The 23,208-nt window shown below is 37.7% G+C and overlaps 1 pseudogene; it reads left to right on the forward strand.

Moving 5' to 3' along the window:
• Nucleotides 1-3,898: 3,898 nt before the first annotated feature.
• Nucleotides 3,899-6,251, forward strand: LOC149258755 (proline-rich receptor-like protein kinase PERK1; annotated as a pseudogene).
• Nucleotides 6,252-23,208: the final 16,957 nt, after the last annotated feature.

The raw sequence follows: 23,208 nt of genomic DNA on the forward strand, positions 1-23,208 counted from the left end.
ATGAGCCACTTCACTCAACAAAACAAGACATTATAATATCTCTTTCATACTATTGCTAGAAACATGATAAATGTATTAACAATATTAACTTTTATTTTTATAATAAAAAATATTACAAAATATTTTTTAAATAATTATATATATATATAACTAAATTTAAATAAGTATTATAATATTATTTTCTGAGGAAAAGACATCCTTAATTTTGTCATCATGGAAAAGAAACATAATAACATTTTGGTATTAAAGAAATAATGCCTAGGACATTTAACTAAAAAAATTTATAAATTTAATTAAACTTAATTGTTAAAAGAATCACTTAATTTTTTATTTATTTTTTCATTTTTCAACATTTTTCATAAACAATTCCCTTAAAAGGAAAAAATTTCTTTATCTGAGTCAGAATTCTCAAATACATATGCTCCTTTTATACTCTACTCTATCAGATACCTAGATCTCACCATATTTAATTCCTTTCTAAATATGGATTACGATACCGAACTATGCCACAACATCTCATTTGCTTGGTTATAGTGTTGAAATAATTATTATAATATAACAAAATTATGAAAATAAACAAAGATATGAAAATATGTTATAATGGTATGGCACATTTTTATGTAAAAGTACAAATATTTTAAACAAAATAATATATATATATATATATATATATAAAAAAGCAATATTATGGTATTCTTCTTTTACCAAAAACAGATCATTTAAATAATAAGTAATATTATATTATTATTTCGTTAGTATAAAGGACAGATAGTTTAAAGAAATGTTATATTACAATATAATATTATGCTAAAGAATAAGATACATGGAAGGAGCGGCCTAAACAAAAATAATATTATAATATTATTTCATTGCTATAAAAGACAGATAGCTTAAACAAATGTTATATTACATTATTATGTCAAAGTATAAATATATGAAGGGAGGAGCCAGCTTGAATCCAGCTCACAAATAGTAAATCATAGTTTAAATAATATATAAATTAGAAATGGCTATGTGTATGAAAGCCACTCGGGAGTTGAGTATGCATTGAGTCCACCAAAATATAACCTTATTTAATGGAGCAACAATGAGTCCTTTTTATAGTTGTTTGATTTTTTTTGCTTATGTTAAATGTAAATGAATTAAAAAAATTTAAAATATCGTTTAGTTGAAATTATAGATGAAATAATTAAAAAGATATAGAACAGTAGGTGAGGGAGTGTGTTGTTAAGGCCCTCCGTAAGTAAAGGTCACCTGTTCTAGTTTCCAGCATGGTTTTCGTTGCCGTGGCTTAGGCCCGGTGACTTTGACGGCTTAGACGCCCCTGAGTCATGGCCTCTCAGCCACAGGGTAAGAGTGATTTTCACGACTTAGGCCGGGTGACTTTGACGGCTTAGACGCCCCTGAGTCATGGCCTCTCAGCCACAGGGTAAGAGTGATTTTCACGGCTTAGGTCGGGTGACTTTGACGGCTTAGACGCCCCTGAGTCATGGCCTCTCAGCCACAGGGTAAGAGTGATTTTCACGGCTTAGGCCAGGTGACTTTGATGGCTTAGACGCCCCTGAGTCATATGGCCTCTCAGCCACAGGGTAAGAGTGATTTTCAAGATTCACCCACTTATCAACCAAAAAAAAGAAATTATAGATGAATTAAAAAAAATTACGAAATTTCTCAATATAATTTCAAATATGATTATGTTTTTTAAAATATTTTTTTGAATGTATAACTATATTTAGCGCTCTAAAATATATTTGGACACTCAAATTATACCGATTAAACAATTTAAATTTAAGTTTTTTAAAAATCTCTATCAATTTAAAATGTACTTGAAAAAGATTATTTTATTTATAAGTTGAACCACTTAATTTTATAAAACGTTTCAAATAAAATTATGATTTTTTTTTGTTATTTAAAATAATTTTTTAAATATATAAATATATTCAGCACCCTAAAATATATCTAGACACTCAAATTATACACACTAAACAATTTAGACTTAAAATTTTAAAAATCTCTATCAATTTAAAACGCACTTGGAAAAAATTATTTCATTTATAAATTCAATTACTCAATTTTATAAAATCTTTCACCCATAAATCACGGGAACCACTTATTGACATAACTAGCCCAAGTTAATTTATTTATTAATTTTAAACTAAATTGACTCCGTTAAATTTATTTATTTATTTTAAACTGGGTTGGGTAGCAATTTTATTTATTTAAAATTAAGTTGGTTAGAGCAATTTTTATATATTTATTTATTTTAAACCGAGTTAGATGAACAAATTTATAATCCAAATTATATGGATCTACATATTTTTAAGGAGCAACTTTCACATGCAATGTGAGTAGTGGGTTTAGAAGAGTTCATTATTTTTCACATGCAATGAGCAATGGGTTTAGAAGAGTTCACTTTTTTTAGTTGATGGCAAATATACCTATATTATGGTTTATTTTTTTATTATATGAAGCTATGTGTTTTTTCTTTTCGTGTAGTATTTTTGGTGTAGTATAACACTGTAATTTTCTATATGTGCAACCTTTACAACTTATTTTACTAGAATCTATTTTACACTGTTGGGTCCCTATAATACTAGTAATTACCCCATTACTATTGTAGTTATACCCCTTATTTATATTGTTGTGCCCCTATTACCCCCATATTGTTATTTCTGTGCCCCATAGAATCCCTCTATTGTTATTTTTGTGGCTTTATATTATTATTGTTAGGTCGGCTGGATTATATTGTGACTCCTTAGACTCCTATATATAGAAAGGAGGTTTTGTCATTTTTATCATCCAAGAATTGTTCATTTATGTAATGTAAAGGAGGTTTCCCCCTCAAAGAGGCTGAATTCTAAGGCGTTGATCTATCTTTTCTATCTTTTCTTGAGCTGGTTTCATAACATACACTTCATAGCTTTAGTTTCCAGCACTCTTAGTTACAAAAACCTCCCTTGCTTGAGCCACAGGAGATCTGGGCTAAAGAAATTAGGAGTTGACATTGGCTGATAACAGTGGCTGACCTCTTAATTATCCAAATCTATCATTTAGAAACCTAGAATTGTTATATATTTAGGATAACAAATTGAATAATAACACCCATCTCAAAATACAGTATAAACTTTCTTTATCAGTAATAGATCAATTGTCTTTTGGCATAGGCTGGATTTTCTAAATTTCTTTGCTTTACACATACCATCGCCTGCAATCCCAAATTCGCTGACATTTAGGTTAGCAACAATATATTCTTCTTCCCGTGCGGAGACTCCTCGCAGCCTCTGTTACCATATCAATTGACAGTAATGTGTTCCTATAATTTTTGGGGGGCAAAAGCTTTAAAACTTAAGTAATCACATATTTAGTGGCAAAAGCTTTAAAACTTCAAGTAATCAGATATTTAGTTAATTGTTTTGAATCTCGCACATTCTTCCAACTCAATAATAAGGATAGAGCAACATTATTTTTCCCTGTTTAGGAAATTGCTACAATTCATATTTCAGTTAACTTTTCTCTTCGACATTGTGCAGATGACCTTTATGGGCGTACACCACAATACTTGCCTTATTTTCCTGACATTAAGACAATCACTCTTTGGGGGAATAATGATGTCAAAATTAACTCACCTCCATCCCATCTAGTTCATCTTGGCAATACGTTTGAACCTCAACCATCACCTCGTGTGTCCATGCCACATCCTCCAACTTCCCAACCCGTACTTAACAGTGGAGTCGATTCAAGCTTTGGTTTTCCAGTATCACAACAGCCATTACCTCCTCCACCTCTTGTATTGATTCCATGTCCTACACCTTCCTGACGTATATTTAACAGTGGAGATGATTCAAGGTCTGGTTTTCCGGCATCACAGCAGCCATTACCTCCTCCACATCCTGTATTCATGTCGTGTCCTCGCCCTGTCCAACCTGTAGTTAGCAGTGGGAATGATTTAAGCTCTGGTTTTCCGGGATTACAGCAGCCATTACCTCCTCCAACTTCTATATTCATGCAATCTCTTCCACCTCCCTAACCTGTATTTAGCAGTAGAGATGATTTAAGCTCTGTTTTTCCGGTATCACAGCGGCGATTACCTCCTCCTCCTCCAAGCATTAGTCTTGGTATCTCAAAAAAATTCACCTATGAAGAGTTAGAGGTTGCTACAGAGAGCTTCTCAGAGACCAATCTATTAGGACAGGGGGGTTTTGGATATGTATACAAAGGCATTCTTCCAGGAAACAAAAATATAGCTGTGAAGAAGCTCAAAGTTCGTGGGAGCGAGGGAGAATGTGGCTTTCAAGCAGAAGTGGAAATAATCAGTTGTGTGCATCACCACAACCTTGTCTCATTGCTGGGTTATTGCATAGCTGGTAGCCAACGATTGCTTGTTTATGAGTTTGTTCCTAATAATACACTAGAGCACCATCTACATGGTAAGTAATATGTGTAACAATTCTTCCATTATTCACTTATCATTATGTATATGATTTTGACTAGAAGCGAGCTGTTCCAAGATCTGCGTTGGGTGAGACCTTCAATACTTCAATTGTGCATGTGTAATGATAAAGAAACCCAGAAAAGAGCCCACAATTTAATTTTCTAAATTTTAACATAATGTCTAACAAAAAATTGCTAGTATTAAACATTTTTTAATAAGTAGACTAGATCCATTTTAATCTTCGATCTGTCATGCATTTAAAACATTGAGAACAAAAGGCTTATAGATCCTAGGATAAGATGAATCAATGCTAGTATCCGAGGAAAGAGTATTTCAGTAAATGTCAAATTGCTTCATGCTAGTAAAGTCACTTGAAGTATAATTTCTATGATTTCCAATAAAGTTTATACTTTATGGCAGCTGAAAGTCAGCCTAGCATGAAGTGGCCAACTAGATTGAAGATTGCAATAGGAGCAGCTCGTGGACTTGCTTATCTACATGAAGACTGTATGCTATATTGCTTTTGTCTTTCTTACTTCAACACTCTTTTATTATATATTTTGACATTATTCTAAATTGCAAGTTATCCGAAGATAATTCATAGAGACATCAAAGCTTCAAATATTCTACTTGACTCCAACTTCGAAACAAAGGTAACCTTATGTTCATGGTATGTTAAACCTCACAATATATGCTGAAATCTGATATAATCTTTTGTCACAGATTGCAGACTTTGGCCTTGCAAAACTTGCCTCAGAAGGTTCTCCTCGTGTCAACACAAGGCCTAAGGGGACTTTTGGGTAAATCTCTTTCCAGTGCATTTTGACTTTGTAGATACCTTTTGTACCTTTATACTGGAGCTCTGAGTCCCTATTGTTGCCTGGATAGGTTTTTGGATCCAGAATATGTGTCAAGTGGGGAACTGACAAATAAATATGATGTTTTCTCTTTCGGTGTCATGCTGCTTGAATTGATCACTGGCCGCCGGCCTCAAGATCTAACTCTTATCATTTCCGGAAAGTAGTCTAGTCTATTCGGTTAGTACTTCAAATCGGAACTTATTTGTATACTGTTTTGACTGCTTAAATCTTCATGCAAACTTGAGTTAGAATTTATTCTAGGTGGTCTGAGTTTTTTATCACTCTGTAGGCCCGACCCTTGCTTGCTCGATCAATGGAAGATGGCAATCTAGATGCCCTTGTTGATCCCCGCCTACAGAACATGAATGATATGATGCGGGTAGTTGCATGTGCAGCTTCTTGTATTCAAAAGTCCCCAAGAAGCTGCTCGCGTATGGAACGGGTACAGTCCTTGCTTGGATAAGTTATTGACCTTCAGACGTTTTTTTTTCCTTCAAAGTTCAAACTGATGGCATCATGATGCTTTCTGGGGAGGATTTAGTTGTAGAAATACCCGATCTGACAACAGTTATGTTTTTCAGATAGTTCGTGTCTTGGAAGGTGATGTTCCTCCTGGAATTCTTCACAACGGAGTCAGTCTGCCGCAAAGTACTCTGTATGTCTCAGTGGGAGGATCTGTCTGTGTCGCTAGCCAATATAATGAAGACACTGAAGAATCTCAAAAGATTGACTTGGGAAGTCAGGAACATGGTAGTGTCAGTACAGTGCCTCTACCAGTGAATGGGGTAAACCAATCTGTTTCTAGTAGATAATATCTAAAAGGAAGTGCATCCAGCATTGAGAGGTCACATGTCCCTAGGATTAATGGGCATGACAGAACTCTCTCATGTACAACCTAATAGTACCTCTGTGGGAAACACACGAACAGAGATTTTCCATCAATGTATAGAAATTATTAGTTGCTTTGCAAATGTTTGCTGTTTGAAATATTACTTAATCTGCTTATTCTACCGGTATGTGCATTTATCAACAAATACACACTTGATAGTTTGGAATCCATGCATTCTTCTCTCCTCTCCTCTCCGGTTTATTTTATCTGGCGAAGCTTCTTGTTTTTCTCACAAGTATTATAATCAAAGAAACATAGATGTTCTCAGTAGAGCAAGCTAGCTTTTAGTTTTTCAAACTAGGGCTTGACTCTTTCTTTGCTTGAGAGTGAAGTTCAGGTGAGGTTGTATACTGTATCTCTTCATGACTGCCATGAGCTACCAATAGAATGTTATAACAGATCTTGTGTGAATGAGCTTGTACAATAGCGCATGTGCAGTATAGGATGATGAATTTGTAAGTCCTTCAGTTATGACTTTTTATATTTCTAGGCATAATACAACTAGTCAATGTATAAAATTTCTAGGAATCCATACAAAATTCACTGTCCTCAGTATGTAATAATCAATTTATTTTCCCTTACTATTATTTGACCAAGTAAATTCTGCGCTTCTCAGATTTGCTGGCTTCATGACTGGGGTGACATTTATTCATCCTAGCTTCTATCCTATCCAATTGTTCTACATCCTGCCGACACTGTTTATAAGTTCCAACTTATCCATCCATAAATAGAAAGATGGAGATAGGATAACAACCATCGTACAAGTGTTTATCATGTTTGAACTGTTCCTAGAACTCGTAGGTACACATCCCAAAAGAATTAGAAAAATAGACCACTTCAAAATTGACATCAAGATTAGGAGCATACATTATGATTAGCATTAACATAACATAGATTATAGGACTTCAAATTATTTTTCAGAGCGAAAAAAGCATAATTATATTATATAAGGTATATAATGAACAGATAGTACATCATAAGGGCTTTAGGACGCTGGAGCAATCTGTACCAAAAATATCTAGATGAGATGGGAAGCATAATCCCAGCAAAAAGAGATAAGATGTCCATCAAGATAGACAGCCTTTTGAGCTGTCAATTAGCTTGCAGATAAAAGATTTTGCATAGCTCATGAAGGAGAAATAAGGAAAATAAGATCTTCTGAGTTATAACAGCACTGTTCAAAATTTTTGATTCATACTTCGACCATTCATAAACCAAAAATATTCAGTAGGGAGGAGAGAAGCAAAATGAACAAAATAACAGTGCATACCTGGATTCAGCGAAATTGAAATTAAGTACCAGGGATGGAAAATTCCTGGATGGAGAAAATTTCCTCATCAGATATTACCTTCATGTTCCAGATACCTGTTTCCGATAGAAGACCTTCCTTTGATAAGATGTCTGCTTGCTGGTTCTGTGATCTGTAAATGTGCTGGATGGAGCATCCTTCCATCCTCCTCCAAAGGAACATGATTCTGTCCATCCAGCCTGCAAGGTGAGGATTACTGATATGGTTCTTTCCCAATACATAATCAACCATGACTTTGGAATCTCTGAAAATTGAAACGGACTGTATGTTAAAGAAAAGGGAAAAAGTTAGAAGACCCGCGAGAGCCATCGCCTCAGCTTTGCAATTGGAACCCTTTCCCCCATTCTAGGAAATGAGATATTGTAAATTTTCATCCATGATGATGTGAACCCCACAACCACAAGAGCTATTTTGTGCAGCTCCGTCAAAATACGCTCTTGGAAGCATTGTGTGATCATGTGCTTGCTCTTTTTTATTAGACTTTTTTCGCTTGTATGACTTTGCCGGTAAGGTGTCATAGAGAGATACAATACTTTGTAGGATTCCCATGAAAGGCTCTTTTCTGTCCTTGAAGATTATATTGTTCCTCCATCTCCATGTGCACCAGAGGGCAATAATAATTATTGGCCTCCAGGATTCCTTCTGCCCGCTCCACCAAAGGAATGCTTCTTTTGTAGATGCATGAGAAATATGAGGGAAACCATATAAATCTGCCAGTGCATGCCATAATTGTTGAGTTTTCTGGCAGTGAAAGAACATGTGATAGTTGCTTTCCTCAGCAGATTTGCACATTAAACAGAAACCCAGCCTGTGCCAACTCCTCTTTTTCAAATTATCCCATGACAGGTTTCTGTTGTGGAAGACCAGCCATGAGAAATATATTGTTTTGGAAGGAAATGTGTTTATTTGGAAGTTTTTGAAAACAATTGTAATGCCAAGAAAATGAATACATATTGTCAGATGAAGTGTTTTGTTCAAACAAGGCAGAAAAGTGAATGGCAACCATAGATTCCTACATATTAATGCTGCAAAAGAGAACTTGTTGGTTCCCACGTGTGATTTTTGTAGAAACGTTTTCTACAAATCATCTAGCTCTGATACCATGTAGAAATTTTGAATAATTTAACACATATTCATAGAGATTATCCTGATCATACAATTATAAGCGGAACATGTATAATACATAATCTCCTCTACGTTGATCATCAATTTACAGAAGCAGAAACATTCACAGGCACACATAGAAGCATCAATCAAACTCATTAACACAGTATGTATCCCGGGGAAAGCATCTCGCTAAAAACCCCGCACTATCTGTATATTATATTGATTGAATCATGTAACATTAAAAAGTACAATGCTTATCACAAGCAATCCAGTACCAGCTCCACCTGTTACACACAATACAACTCAGATCTGATCTCCAAATCTATTCCACTGCTTGCCTGCCTCTCCAGCTCAATACCTGCTCAAGAACTGATGAGAATGGTTTACCAAACTCGTATTTGACCTGCAAATAATCACTCACACTGTGTTGGACGTGAGCACAAGCTACAATTCTTGATATTGGCCAATTCATTGGCATACTCAATCCCTCTGATTGTGCAAATCATCATGCACAACTATAGTCACAACTGATAACAATCTGATCCTCTAACACATGTCCCTGCTGAACTGAACATGCACTGACATGCAACTGAGTTAACTGATGTATTCTATAGTTGCATTATGAGTTAATAACTTGTGAATTAATTAATAACTAATTCACCCAACTCATCTCTAGTCTATTGATCAGTTAGACTAAATACAACCAGTTTAACAAAGCTAAACTGAACACAACTCCATCAACTGCACCTCCAGTCCACTAAACTCAACTCACTTGAGTTCTAACTGAAGTCCTGCATGCAAATATTAGTCATCCCATAGGTAACCACGTATTTCCCTCTGGGATTTGCATGTACCACATCCGTAGCTCATCCTGAAGTGCTCCAAGAGAATAAGATCAAGTTTATAGTCCAAATATTATTATGAGACAATAACATTTGACTTTTCTATTTTTGATAGCCAGTCTAAAAATAGACTTTGATCACTCACACTGTGATCACTCACACTGTGGTCACCCACACTGTGATCACTCATACTGTGATCACCCACACTGTGATCAAAAATAGAACTTGCGCCATAATTTTCCTGCGGGCCCACTTAGTGAAGGCGACTCTTTTCACTAAGCTCCATCATCTTGTTGCATTCTCAACAAGAATTTCTTGTTGCACACTTTTCAACACTCCCTCTCAACAAGAAAGGCTTCCTCTCAAACCCGATCCTGAAACTCTGGAATGTTCTCCATGCAACACATCTGGCTGGTCCACTTGCTCTGTCATCAAAGTCTCTGACTGCTATTGCCTCTGTCGACTGAAACTCTGCATCTCTATGCTCTTCAGTATCTGACTGCTCTAGCCTCTGTCACTTTGATCTCTGACTGCATCCGTGCTGCTGCTGGTTCTATCTCCCAGCATTGCATCCGCACTACACCTCCCAACTGACCTCCCTGTTGGGATAGAAACATCCTCTGATGCTGAAGCTCTACCTGTTGCTGACAAGTGCTCCCTCTTTGACATCTGCGCTACTGCAACATCTCCATGCATCTCGCACCATTGCACACCTCTCTGTGCCACCAAGCACTGTGCAAAACACTTGTGCCTCTCGCATTGCTGCAGCCTACTAGCTATGCGCTGTCCTGGGATTCCCTGCACTGTCGCTCTCTCTGTCACTCCATCCGCATCTGTCTCTACCCAATCAGTCAGTTCCTGCTACTACACATCTGGGGCTCCCGTAGCAAGGTCTCATCCAAGAGGTTGGGTACCTCAAGGATCTTGCCCCTCCTCCTTGGGACAATCAATCCACATCACCCCACCTCCTACCTGGAGGTATGGATGCATGCGATCCCTCAGCCCACCTGGCTCGAAGTTTCCCCCTACTGGAGGTCTCTGCATGAGTAGATGTCTCTACTCGATCTCCTCTCAGCTTGCCTTGTTGTGGCTCCTCCACAACCTCCTGAAGCTGCTGCACTAATCGTGGCTCCTCCACAATCGTCTGAGACTTCTTCTGGCTCTACATGTCAAGAGGTAATGTATGCTCCCTCTCAACCACCAAGTCTCCATCATGACAACGAAAGCATCTCACCTTCGACTTGTCAACCTTCTTCCCATCATTGGAAGAATTGGATTCAGAAAGAGAAACCTTCCCCTTCCCCTTCTTCGCCTTACTCACTAAGGCACAGTTCTCCTCATCCTGCATGGATGAAGAACCATCTTTGGTGCTCCGTCTAATCTCCTCCTGCACAAGATCCGACCAAAGTCTCTCCCATCCTGGCAGTTTCTCCCTTCCATTCACCGAGTCCTGGTAGCTATGCCAACTCTTAGGAAGGTCAAGGAGTGCTAGACTCACCATCCTCATCCGACAGTGACCCCCACACTTCCCAGCTCATCCCGGCATTGGGTGAACTTCGTGAGATACTGGGGCATACTGTCTCCATTCTCACACAATGTTTATGAGTTTCGCCCTTGCTTTGGAATAGATCCGAATTCCACTAGCTCAAAACTCAACCGCTTCCGATCTAGAATTCGTGAGAACACAATATTTCTCGTACAGAGATTGACTGTATGCGCATTCACTGGATATCTCACCTTCCAAAGGAAGGATGAATCCAGAGGCTACCTGGCCCGATTACAGACTCTGCCTGAAGAAATAAAATGTAAACACTTTCTGAATAATAGATCCGATGATCAATCCTCGCTTGATATCCTGTAAAGATCTCTTCTACAAATCAAGCAGCTCCGATACCATGTAGAAAAATTTTCTACAAATCATCTAGCTCTGATACCATGTAGAAATTTTGAATAATTTAACACATATTCACAGAGATTATCCTGATCATACAATTATAAGCGGAACATGTATAATACATAATCTCCTCTACGTTGATCATCAATTTACAAAAGCAGAAACATTCAAAGGCACACATAGAAGCATCAATCAAACTCATTAACACGGTATGTATCCCAGGGAAAGCATCTCGCTAAAAACCCCACACTATCTGTATGTTATATTGATTGAATCATGTAACATTAAAAAGTACAATGCTTATCACAAGCAATCCAGTACCAGCTCCACCTGTTACACATAATACAGCTTAGATCTGATCTCCAAATCTATTCCACTGCTTGCCTGCCTCTCCAGCTCAATACTTGCTCAAGAACTGATGAGAATGGTTTACCAAACTCATATTTGACCTGCAAATAATCACTCACACTATGTTGGACGTGAGCACAAGCTACAATTCTTGATATTGGCCAATTCATTGGCATACTCAATCCCTCTGATTGTGCAAATCATCATGCATAGCTATAGTCACAACTGATAGCAATCTGATCCTCTAACACCTGTCCCTACTGAACTGAACATGCACTGACATGCAACTGAGTTAACTGATGTATTCTATAGTTGCATTATGAGTTAATAACTTGTGAATTAATTAATAACTAATTCACCCAACTCATCTCTAGTCTATTGATTAGTTAGACTAAATACAACCAGTTTAACAAAGCTAAATTGAACACAACTCCATCAACTGCACCTCCAGTCCACTAAACTCAACTCACTTGAGTTCTAACTGAAGTCCTGCATGCAAATATTAGTCATCCCATAGGTAACCACGTATTTCCCTCTGGGATCTGCATGTACCACATCCATAGCTCATCCTGAAGTGCTCCAAGAGAATAAGATCAAGTTTATAGTCCAACTATTATTATGATACAATAACATTTGACTTTTCTATTTTTGACAGCCAGTCTAAAAATAGACTTTGATCACTCACACTGTGGTCACCCACACTGTGATCACTCATACTGTGATCACCCACACTGTGATAAAAAATAGAACTTGCACCATAATTTGCCTGCAGGCCCACTTAGTGAAGGCGACTCTTTTCACTAAGCTCCATCATCTTGTTGCATTCTCAACAAGCATTTCTTGTTGCACACTTTTCAACAATTTTCAGCTTCAAGGCTGACAATAGGAGGAATTATACAATAAATGATATAACCAGACACGGATATAACCAGAAACACAATTTAAAGCATATCAGTGTTGATTAAAAATCAGACACGGATATAACCAGAAACACAATTTAAAGCATATCAGTGTTGATTCAAAATCAGACACGGATATAACCAGAAACAAAATTTAAAGCATATCAGTGTTGATTCAAATCACAGAAGCAAACATTCTGCCACCTGAGAACTATTTGCCCCACACATCACAATTTATCTCAAAAATAGCTCTCATTTCCCAAGAGGTCGAATCTCACGACTTCACGATTAAATACACAGATTTCGAGTTCGGATGAAGCGGGGAATAAAACCCACTTACCTTTAACGCTGTCTCCAGATCTCCAACGAGTCTTCACTCAACAGGGCTGCTCTCGTATTTCCATCATTCAACGCAGTCTCCTCCCATTGGTCGAATTCTCTGTTCGTTTGACCTTTGCTCTCAATTTTCCCACTTTTGCCACACGTTCTTTCTCGCAGTCACTCTATTCGACCCTGACATCCCCACTGCAACAATACTTAATAAATATCTTCACACATGGTTGTTCTGGGTCACTAGAACGTTCTCGGCCTCCTTGGCTGAAGGTTCATTCCTGCTTTGTCTCGAAACCTCGCAAAACTCAGTGTGTCTGTGTGTAATAATGCTTCCACGTCAATCTTGAAGTCAACAAACATACCTGCCTCCTGGTCTTTGCAAGCAAGTCAACAGACACACCTACCTCCGGGTCTTTGAAAGCGCGGTCTTTGAGGCGTTTATGCCTCACTCAAAATATCGTTGCCAACTCATACACTTTTTTCTTCCCAACTCCCAATCCTTTAACACAGAATGCGTCTTTAACAAAGAATGCATGAGTTTAACAAGTATTTCCATGACTTTTCCTCTAGAGAGCCGCCTAATTTGATGAATTTGAAAGACCATTGACTTTGTGATTTGAAATGTATATATTAGCTCTCTCAATTTTCCATGTCTTTTAGTTTATTTCCCAGCCATGAATAACTTTGTTTCCAAATTTGTTAATATATTACAACTTTGGAAAATGAGATAAAGTCTCATTGGTTGTTAATGCTTCCCTATGAGCTGTGCAATGGATAACTAATAAATGAGGAGCATACGAAGCTTTGAAGATAAACCTTTGTGAATACCCCTCATGGAAGATGCATTATCAAAACAAAAACCAACAAGCTTCATCAAATATAAATCCATTTAGGCTAAAAGAGTTCTCACTAGATCATGCATACATTGAGCTATTCCATATTTTATTTGAAGCAAACATATAAACTTTGTTAAACATTGACCTCTTCCTCCATTCGTCAAATATGCAATATAAACAATTAATTGGTGTTCCATAATTTGACCAGTGCTTTCATCAACTACAATGGAGTAAAATCGGATATGTAAATTATCTTCTTTTAGTTTGTTCCAATACACCTCTTTAGCAACTTGAAGAAACTCTTTGCTTGGTGTGGTATTTGTGTATGCAGAATATTCAACAAAGTAGTGCCAATAGATGTAATATCAACATCATCTTCTTCAAAATTTTGATTCAACTTATTTAATTCAACGAGCATGTTTGCAAGTAGATGGATGCAAAATTGCACTTGAAATATCGTTGCCAACTCATACATTTTTTTTCTCCCCTAACTCCCAATCCTTTAACAAAGAATGCATGAGTTTAACAAGTCTTTCCATGACCTTTCCTCTAGAGAGCCGCCTAATTTGATGAATTTGAAAGACCATTAACTTAATGATTTGAAATGTATACATTAGCTCTCTCATTTTTCGATGTCTTTTAGTTGATTTCCCATGCCGTGAATAAACTTTTTTTCCAAATTTGTTAATATATTCCAACTCTAAAAAATGAAATGAAGCCTCATTGGTTGTTATTGCTTCCCTATGAGCTATGCAATGGATAACTAATAAATGAGGAGCATACAAATTTTAGAAGGTAAACCTTCGTGAATACCCCTCATGGAAGATGCAGCATTTGAATCAAAACCAACAAACTTCATCAAATATAAATCCATTTATGCTAAAAGAGTTCTCACTAGATCATGCATACATTGAGTTATTCCATCCTTTATTTGAAGCAAACATATAAACTTTGTTAAACATTGGCATCTTCCTCCATTTGTCAAATATGTAATATAAACAAACAGTTGGTGTTCCATAATTTGACCAATGTTTTCATCAACTAAAATTGAATAAAATGAGCTATGTAGAATCTCTTCTTTTAATTTGTTCCAATACACCTCTTTAGCAAATTGAAGAAACTCTTGTTGGAAATAATACTGAGGGGGGGGGGGGGGTGAATCAGTATTATCAAGTCAAATATTCCCTTTTTCAAATTCAGATGATATACGCTACTTCAGTTAATTAAACACGCGTATATACGCAACTATGTCGAAATAAAACTGCGTACACAATGCAAACTTATAATTTAGTTTATCTGTCAGATGTTGATTGTTAATATGTGTATCAGAATCAATTAACCAGTAACCAGGAACATTGAAAACAGAGCAGAAGAAAATCACACACAAGAACACAAGATATAAGGTGGAAACCCAATGTGGGTGAAAACCACTTGCTGCAATTCGTCTCTATCTTCTTTTAATTAGAAACTTCCTTTTACAATGTACTGGTGCAGTCCTTTACCAGTACGTAGGCTGCAACCTGCAAAGAGCTACAATCCTCTCTCGTTCTCCAGCTTCTCCTGGAAGGGAGCTACAACCCCCTTAGCTCTTGCACTAGCCAAGATACTAGTACGTAGGTGCTGGCCTACAGAAGGCTACAACCTTCTCTTTCTTCCAGGGACCACGTTTCATAAATTTTAAGACTTGATCCACAAATAACATCAATCAAACATCAAGAATTTCTGCATCAACCAATCACCTTTTCACCAATCAAAACTGAAACAAAATAAACACTTCTTTGATGACTATACCCAGATCACAGTAACAGTGACCACACACCAAATCTGAACCCAGAACACTGCAACAATAAACAGAAGCAGCAAGATCACAACTCAAAATATATACGCTACTTTAATAGCCTGAAAACTACGTGCATACGCTTCTGCGTATGGAACAACCTGCGTATACGTTGTTTTACTTCACTGAGCCAGTGTGTATATGTGCCTTCGCTTCACTGAACCTGCGTACAGATCTATAAAGAATAATTCGCTCTTTCAGATATTCAAACACTAATTCACCCAGATTATCAGTTTTATAGATCAAGTAAGCGCCACATATAACAGATCAAAATCATACAAAAATACTATCATTCAAGCTTAAGGATTATGATCCATTAATAGAACTTATCCATCTCTTTGCGCTGAGGTTCCTCCTTCATTCAGATCCAGATCTGCACCATAACCCAATTACCAGTATTCCAGATCTAGCACTTTATCAGATATTCAATAACAATTCAGATTATCCCTTGCCACAAGATCTCCTTCCTCTTTTATAGTTTTAGGCCTTCCACAATACCACGGACCCAATACTTGGGATCAACACTTCTGACGAGGTACCATGGTCCAAAACCATAGGTTCAAATACCAAGGACCAAAGGTAAGTTCTCCAACATATACACACTTTTCCTTGCATGAAAGTGTGTGTATACGCACACGCGCCTTTGAAACGTCTAAATCGCGTGTATACGCGTCTTCGTCTAGATGAACCTGCGTATATGTCTTTTCCTTCATTCTGAAAGTCTGAACTGAGATCTGTTACCAAAGAGAGTTGCCATCAAGGACAACACCTGTGCCATAGCTTCAAACCTGTGCCATAATGCCAACAATCTCCCCCTTTGGACTTGATGGCAACCCAACATCCTCAAAGTCATTCTCCCCCTTTGTCATCAAGGGCAAAGGGTTGTCCTCCCCCTGAGTACATGCTGAAATTTCGGCCCTGCTGTGCTAACCATGCTCCCCCTGACTGTAGGCAAGATCTGCAAAAGATGTTCTTCAAAAAGAACCATGACTTATACATCATAAAAGACCTTCCTATCAAGAAAAGATTCAATACATACATCCATCACCCAACAAGTGGGGATACATCAGAAATTTACATAAGACAACCAAGTTCATTACATATTCATCCCAGGCATAGTGGGGAAACCAAAATAGGCTGTTACATGACCTTGACACCATAAAAGAGATATCACAAAAGAGATACATGACATAGAGACGAAATATCTAGAACAAGACTTATGAAAGTCACCAATTATTGATAGCAGCAGCATTTGTCAATCACCATTCAGATCAGCAACCAAGATTTCCTTCTGTTCTTCCTCTGCCTTTGTTCCACCTGAAACCAACAACAGTTGTGAACTAGAACCAAAAGCTTCTAAGATAATGCCAACAATGCATTATTAGAAGATTATCTGCTTCGCCTGAACCTGTGCCGAATGGTCTCTGTCAGACCCATATCAGAATATCTTCAACCAGAGCCTGTCCCTACTGATATTCATCAAACCTCCATATACGCGACTGTATCTGCACAAACTGGCGTATGTACGTGGATCCTCCTCAAGAAACTCGCGTGCACCCATTTTTCTCTGGAACAGACAAGATTTAACAGCAAGATGATGCATCAACTACGCCCAGCTTCTGTCTGAGGTATTCAAATGTCTCCCTGGGCATTGGTTTGGTGAGAATATCAGCAACTTGTTCCTTAGAAGGAACATACTCCAGCTTGACCTTTTGTTCCAACACTTGTTCCCGGAGAAAGTGATACTTGATTTGTATGTGCTTGGTCTTTGAATGCATGACTGGGTTCTTTGAAATGCTGATTACACTTGTATTATCACATAAGATGGAGATAGGTGGTGTACAAGTGATTTGAAAATCCTGCAAGGTTTGCATCATCCAGAGGAGTTGAGTGCAGCAAGATGCAGCAACCACATATTCCGCTTCAGCTATAGATAGAGAAATTGAACTCTTTTCTTGCTGAACCAAGAAACTAATCTGGAACCCATAAAGAATGCACCACCATTTGTGCTCTTCCTGTCATCCACGCTTCCGGCCCAATCTGCATTTGTATAAGCATGAAGTGTGAGATCTGTATCTCTAGGATACCATAAGCCATAGTTTTGAGTTCCTTGAAGATACTTGAAAACTCTCTTCACTGCCTGAAGATGGGTTTCTTTAGGATTTGCTTGAAATCTTCCAACTATTCCCACTGCATGCATGATGTCTGGTCGAGTACCTGTCAAATAAAGAAGACTTCCAATCATGGATCTATATGTTGGTTGATGTGCTGCTGCAGATTCATCATTTGCACTGAGGCTGCATCCTGTAACCATGGGGGTACATATTGGTTTTGCATCTTCCATGCCATATTTCTTCAAGATCTGCTTGAGATACTTGGTTTGAGACAAAAAGATACTGTCTTCATTTTGTTGGATTTGCAAACCAAGAAAATATGTCAGTTCTCCAAGCAAAGACATTTCGAATTCTTTCTGCATCACTAAGGCAAAGCTTTGACTCATAGCTTCTTCATTACTGCCAAAGATAATATCATCTACATACACAACAAGTATTAGCAATTTGTCATTTTCAACTTTTATATAGAGATTGCTATCTGCTGAACCTTTTGAAAAACCTTGTTGATGAAGATATTTGTCCAAGCAGTAGTACCAAGCCCTTGGAGCCTGTTTAAGACCATAGAGAGCCTTTTTCAGTCTGCATACAAGATTTGGATCATTCCCAAGAATGAAACCATCTGGCTGCTCAATGTATACTTCTTCTTCTAAGTCTCCATTCAGAAAGGCTGATTTCACATCCATTTGAAATACTTTGAACTTCTAAAAGCTTGAGAGAGCAAGGAACATTCGGATGGCCTCAAGTCTTGCAACAGGAGCAAAAGTTTCTTCAAAGTCTATTCCTTCTTGTTGAGCATACCCTTTGCAAACAAGTCTGGCCTTTTTTCTAATTACTTCCCCATTTTCATTCAAATTATTTTTGAAGACCCATTTTGTCCCTATGACATTCTTATCTTTTGGTCTAGGAACCAACTCCCAAGTGTTGTTCTTTTCGATCTGCTCAAGTTCTTCATCCATTTCCTTGACCCAACATTCATCTTTGCATGCCTCTCTTACATTTTGTGGTTCAGTGGAGGAGAGTAATGCCAAATAGCTTGAAGCTTCTGCAATTGTTCTTCTTGTTTGTACGCCTGCCTCTTTCTGCCCCAAAATTTGAGATTCTGGATGATTCTTCTGAACATACCTGGATGGAGTCTTCTCTTCTATCCTTATCTGTTCCTCTGGTGCCTCTTGAGGTTCTTCTTCATCATCAGTCTGATTTGGAGAGTAGTCTTCATCCTCTTCGATATTTTCATAATTTACTTGCCTAGGAATGTATCCTTTTTCATCAACCACTACATCAATGCTGTCAACAATTCTTTCAAGTATTTTATTGTAACACTTATATGCTTTGCTTTGGGGAGAGTAACCAAGGAGAATGCCGTCATCTGCTCTAGGTTCAAGTTTTCCAAGCTGTTCATCATTATTCTTAATATAGCATTTGCTTCCAAAAATTTTGAAATGATTTACCGAAGGAGTCTCACCATACCAGAGCTCATGAGGAGTTTGAGTGTTGTTCACTCGGACATTTTTTTTGTTGAGAATAACAACCACAGCAAATGCAGCTTCACCCCAGAAGGTTGCGGGAGTTCCAGACTCATCAAGCATAGCACGAGCCATTTGTTGAACCGTTCTGTTCATCCTTTCCACCACTCCATTTTGCTGAGGAGTCCTAGCTGTAGAGAATTCCCTTCTTATTCCATGTTCTTCACAGAAATTGAAAAATTCGTTTGAGGTAAACTCCCCACCTCTGTCAGACCTGAGACACTTAATTTTGTGATCTAATTCATTTTCAGCCAAGGCTTTCAAAGATTTGAATTTTTCGAATTCTTCGTCCTTGTGTTTCATAAGTCCTAACCAAACCATCCTGGAGAAGTCGTCAATGAATAATATAAAGTATTCTTCTCCTCAAGGTGACCTTGTCCTAAATGGACCACATACATCTGAATGGACTAGTTGAAGAGGCCTGCTGGCTGAGCCTTCCTTCTCAGGGAAGTTGGTTCTAGTTTGCTTACCAAACTGACATGATTTGCATATGGTGTTGTCTGGAATTTTGATATCTGGGAGACCACGAACTGCTTGATATTTGCATGCTTTCCTTATTTGTGAAAAGCTTAGATGCCCCAACCTCCGGTGCCATAACCAGTGTTCATCATCCTTGCTCAAATAACATTGTTGTTGTCCTTCTTCAAATATGTATAAGTTATTTGGAGTTCTTCTGCCTTTGATCACTGTTTTTCCTGTATCAAGATCACGAACACTACATCCATTTGATCGAAATATTACCTCAGTTCCTTGATCGCACATCTGACTGACACTCAGGAGATTATGCTTCAAGCCATCAACATACAAAACGTTTCCAGCTTTGACCCTTTCTTTCAAATGAGTAGTGCCTTTTCCTTTTATGACTGCAGGGGTATCATTTCCAAAAGAGACTTTCTTTCCCTTTTCTAAAACACTATATGATTCAAGTTTTTCTTTATCACCTATCATATGCTTCGAACATCCACTATCGATGTACCATAGATTTTCCTGTCCTTCTGCATAAAAAGCTATCCCACATCTTTCTGGTTGTGGTTCCTTCATTCTCCATGTTCTGGCATTTGGGGTTTGTTCCTTCTGAGTTGTCTTCTGAAACCTGCTCCTGCATTCAGACTCTTCATGACCAAAGTTATTACAAATAGAACATTCAATTTCACTTTCAAGGGTGGAAAAATTGTTATAGGTCCTCTTCGTGATTCCAGACATACTTCTTTGTTTTTGAGCTTCTCTAGTCATGATTGTCTTATAGGCAACACATTGAGCTGCTTTGTGACCAAAGTTATGGCAAGAGAAACATTTCCCATTGAATAAACTTCTGCGATTATCAAATCTATCATCCAACCGATTGTAGTTTCTACCAACATCCATTCTTGAGGCAAATTGGGAAGATTTTACATGTGGCCGGTTGTAGCTTTTGTTTGTCCTTAAGGTAGTTTGCCCCCGATTTTATTGATAGTCTTTGTTCGTTCTTGAGGTAAACTGTCCCTGATTTACCTGATGATTTCTATTAAGCCTTTGCTCGCTCCTCCTTGCTGCATCAAGATAACTTTTGGAGGTGGATGCTTGAGATGCTTCTCCATTATATCCCAGACCTGTCTTGATTAGTGGAGAATGCTGCACATTGATAATCTCATCCAGAGTTTCAGATCCTTTAACAAATTTAAGATTAAGAGCTTTTGTTTTCTCAATCTCTTTTCTAAGACTAACAATTTCACATTCCAATTTTTCAAGATGTTTTTCCCTTTCAGCCAGTTGACATTGCAGAGAATCAATAATCACATTTTTCTCTTCTAAGCAAATTTTGAGATTAGAAATCTCTTCATAAAAACCTTCTTCATCTATAGCATCCATGTAATCATCATCTTCAAAAGCCATTAAAAGTTTATAATCATTACCTCGTTCATCTCCATCACTATCTTCATGAGTGTAATAGCTTTTCTTATTTGCATTCTGTTTCTTGTTCCATCTAATAGGTTCCTTCCCCTTGTCAATCTTATCCTTATGAGGACATTTGGCAGCATAGTGACCGACTCTTCCACAAGCAAAGCATTTGAAAGGTAACTTACCTCGAAATCGTCCAGCACCCCGTTGAAGATTTTTGACAAAATTTGATTCTTCTTCTTCTTCTGACACGTGTCCTGACTCATAGTAATCTCCTTTGCCGGAAGCCTTGAAGGCAGCTTCTCTCTTGTCTGATGGACCTCCTTTTCTCATTTCATAAGCAATTAGAATTCCATGCAGCTGTGACATTTTAAGGTTTTGTAGATTCTCTTTTTCTTCTATTGCAGAAACTTTAGATTCAAACCTAGGGGACAAAGATCTTAGAACTTTTTCAACCACAACAGCCTCTTTTATTTCTTCACCCAAGTTTTTCATATAGTTAACAATCTCATCTATACGAATAAAATAGTTAGCCACACTTTCATCATTGTACATTCTGAGATTTTCATACTGAATTCTGAGGGTTTGAAGTTTTGCTCGTTTTACCTGATCATCTCCTTCATAGCTCAGTACAATCTTGTCCCATATTTCTTTTGCGGATTTAAACTGCATAACCTTGACAAATTTTGATTGAGATAGGCATCCTAATAGAGTATTGACTGCCTTTGCATTTGTTTCATATTTCTTCTTCTCAGCCGGATCTGTAGGAGTTACTGATGGAAAAGTATACCCTGTTTCTATGATATCCCAGACTTCTGTACCAAGAGATTGAAGATAGGCAGTAACTCTTACCTTCCAGTATACGAAGTTTGTCCCATAAAAAATCGGTGGCCTGATTGATGCTTCCCTTTCGTAGTTGCTCATGATGAATGATCTTCCTTCAAGCGATCAAGCTTCTTCTGAAGGACCGACTTTGATACCAATTGTTGGAAATAATACTGAAAGGGGGGGGGGGGGTGAATCAGTATTATCAAGTCAGATATTCCCTTTTTCAAATTCAGATGATATGCGCTACTTCAGTTAATTAAACCCGCATATATACGCAACTATGTCGAAATAAAACCGCGTATATACGCAACTATGTCGAAATAAAATCGCGTATACAATGCAAACTTATAATTTACTTTATCTATCAGATGTTGATTGTTAATCTGTGTATCAGAATCAATTAACCAGTAACCAGGAACAGTAAAAACAGAGCAGAAGACAATCACACACAAGAACACAAGATATAAGGTGGAAACCCAATGTGGGTGAAAACCACCTGCTGCAATTCGTCTCTATCTTCTTTTAATTAGAAACTTCCTTTTACAATGTACTGGTGCAGTCCTTTACCAGTATGCAGGCTGCAACCTGCAGAGAGCTACAACCCTCTCTCATTCTCCAGCTTCTCCTGGAAGGGAGCTACAACCCCCTTAGCTCTTGCACTAGCCAAGATACTAGTACGTAGGTGCTGGCCTATAGAAGGCTACAACCTTCTCTTTCTTCTAGGGACCACATTTCATAAATTTTCAGATTGGATCCACAAATAACATCAATCAAACATCAAGAATTTCTGCATCAACCAATCACCTTTTCACCAATCAAAATTGAAACAAAATAAACACTTCTCTGACGGCTGTACCCATATCACAGTAACAGTAACCACACACCAAATCTGAACCCAGAACACTGCAACAATAAACAGAAGCAGCAAGATCACAACTCAAAATATATACGCTACTTTAATAGCCTGAAACCTACGTGCATATGCTTCTGCGTATGGAACAACCTGCGTATACGTTGTTTTACTTCACTGAGCCAGCGTGTATACGCGCCTTCGCTTCACTAACCTGCGTATAGATCTGTAAAGAATAATTTTCTCTTTCAGATATTCAAACACTAATTCACCCAGATTATCAGTTTTATAGATCAAGCAAGCGCCACATATAACAGATCAAAATCATACAAAAATACTATCATTCAAGCTTAAGGATTATGATCCATCAATAGAACTTATCCATCTCTTTGCGCTAAGGTTCCTCCTTCATTCAGATCCAGATCTGCA

This window comes from Pinus tabuliformis, chromosome 6 (genome assembly GCF_031772625.1).
Source record: "Pinus tabuliformis cultivar Carrire ecotype Pingquan chromosome 6, CPIR1, whole genome shotgun sequence".
Lineage (NCBI taxonomy): Eukaryota > Viridiplantae > Streptophyta > Pinopsida > Pinales > Pinaceae > Pinus > Pinus tabuliformis.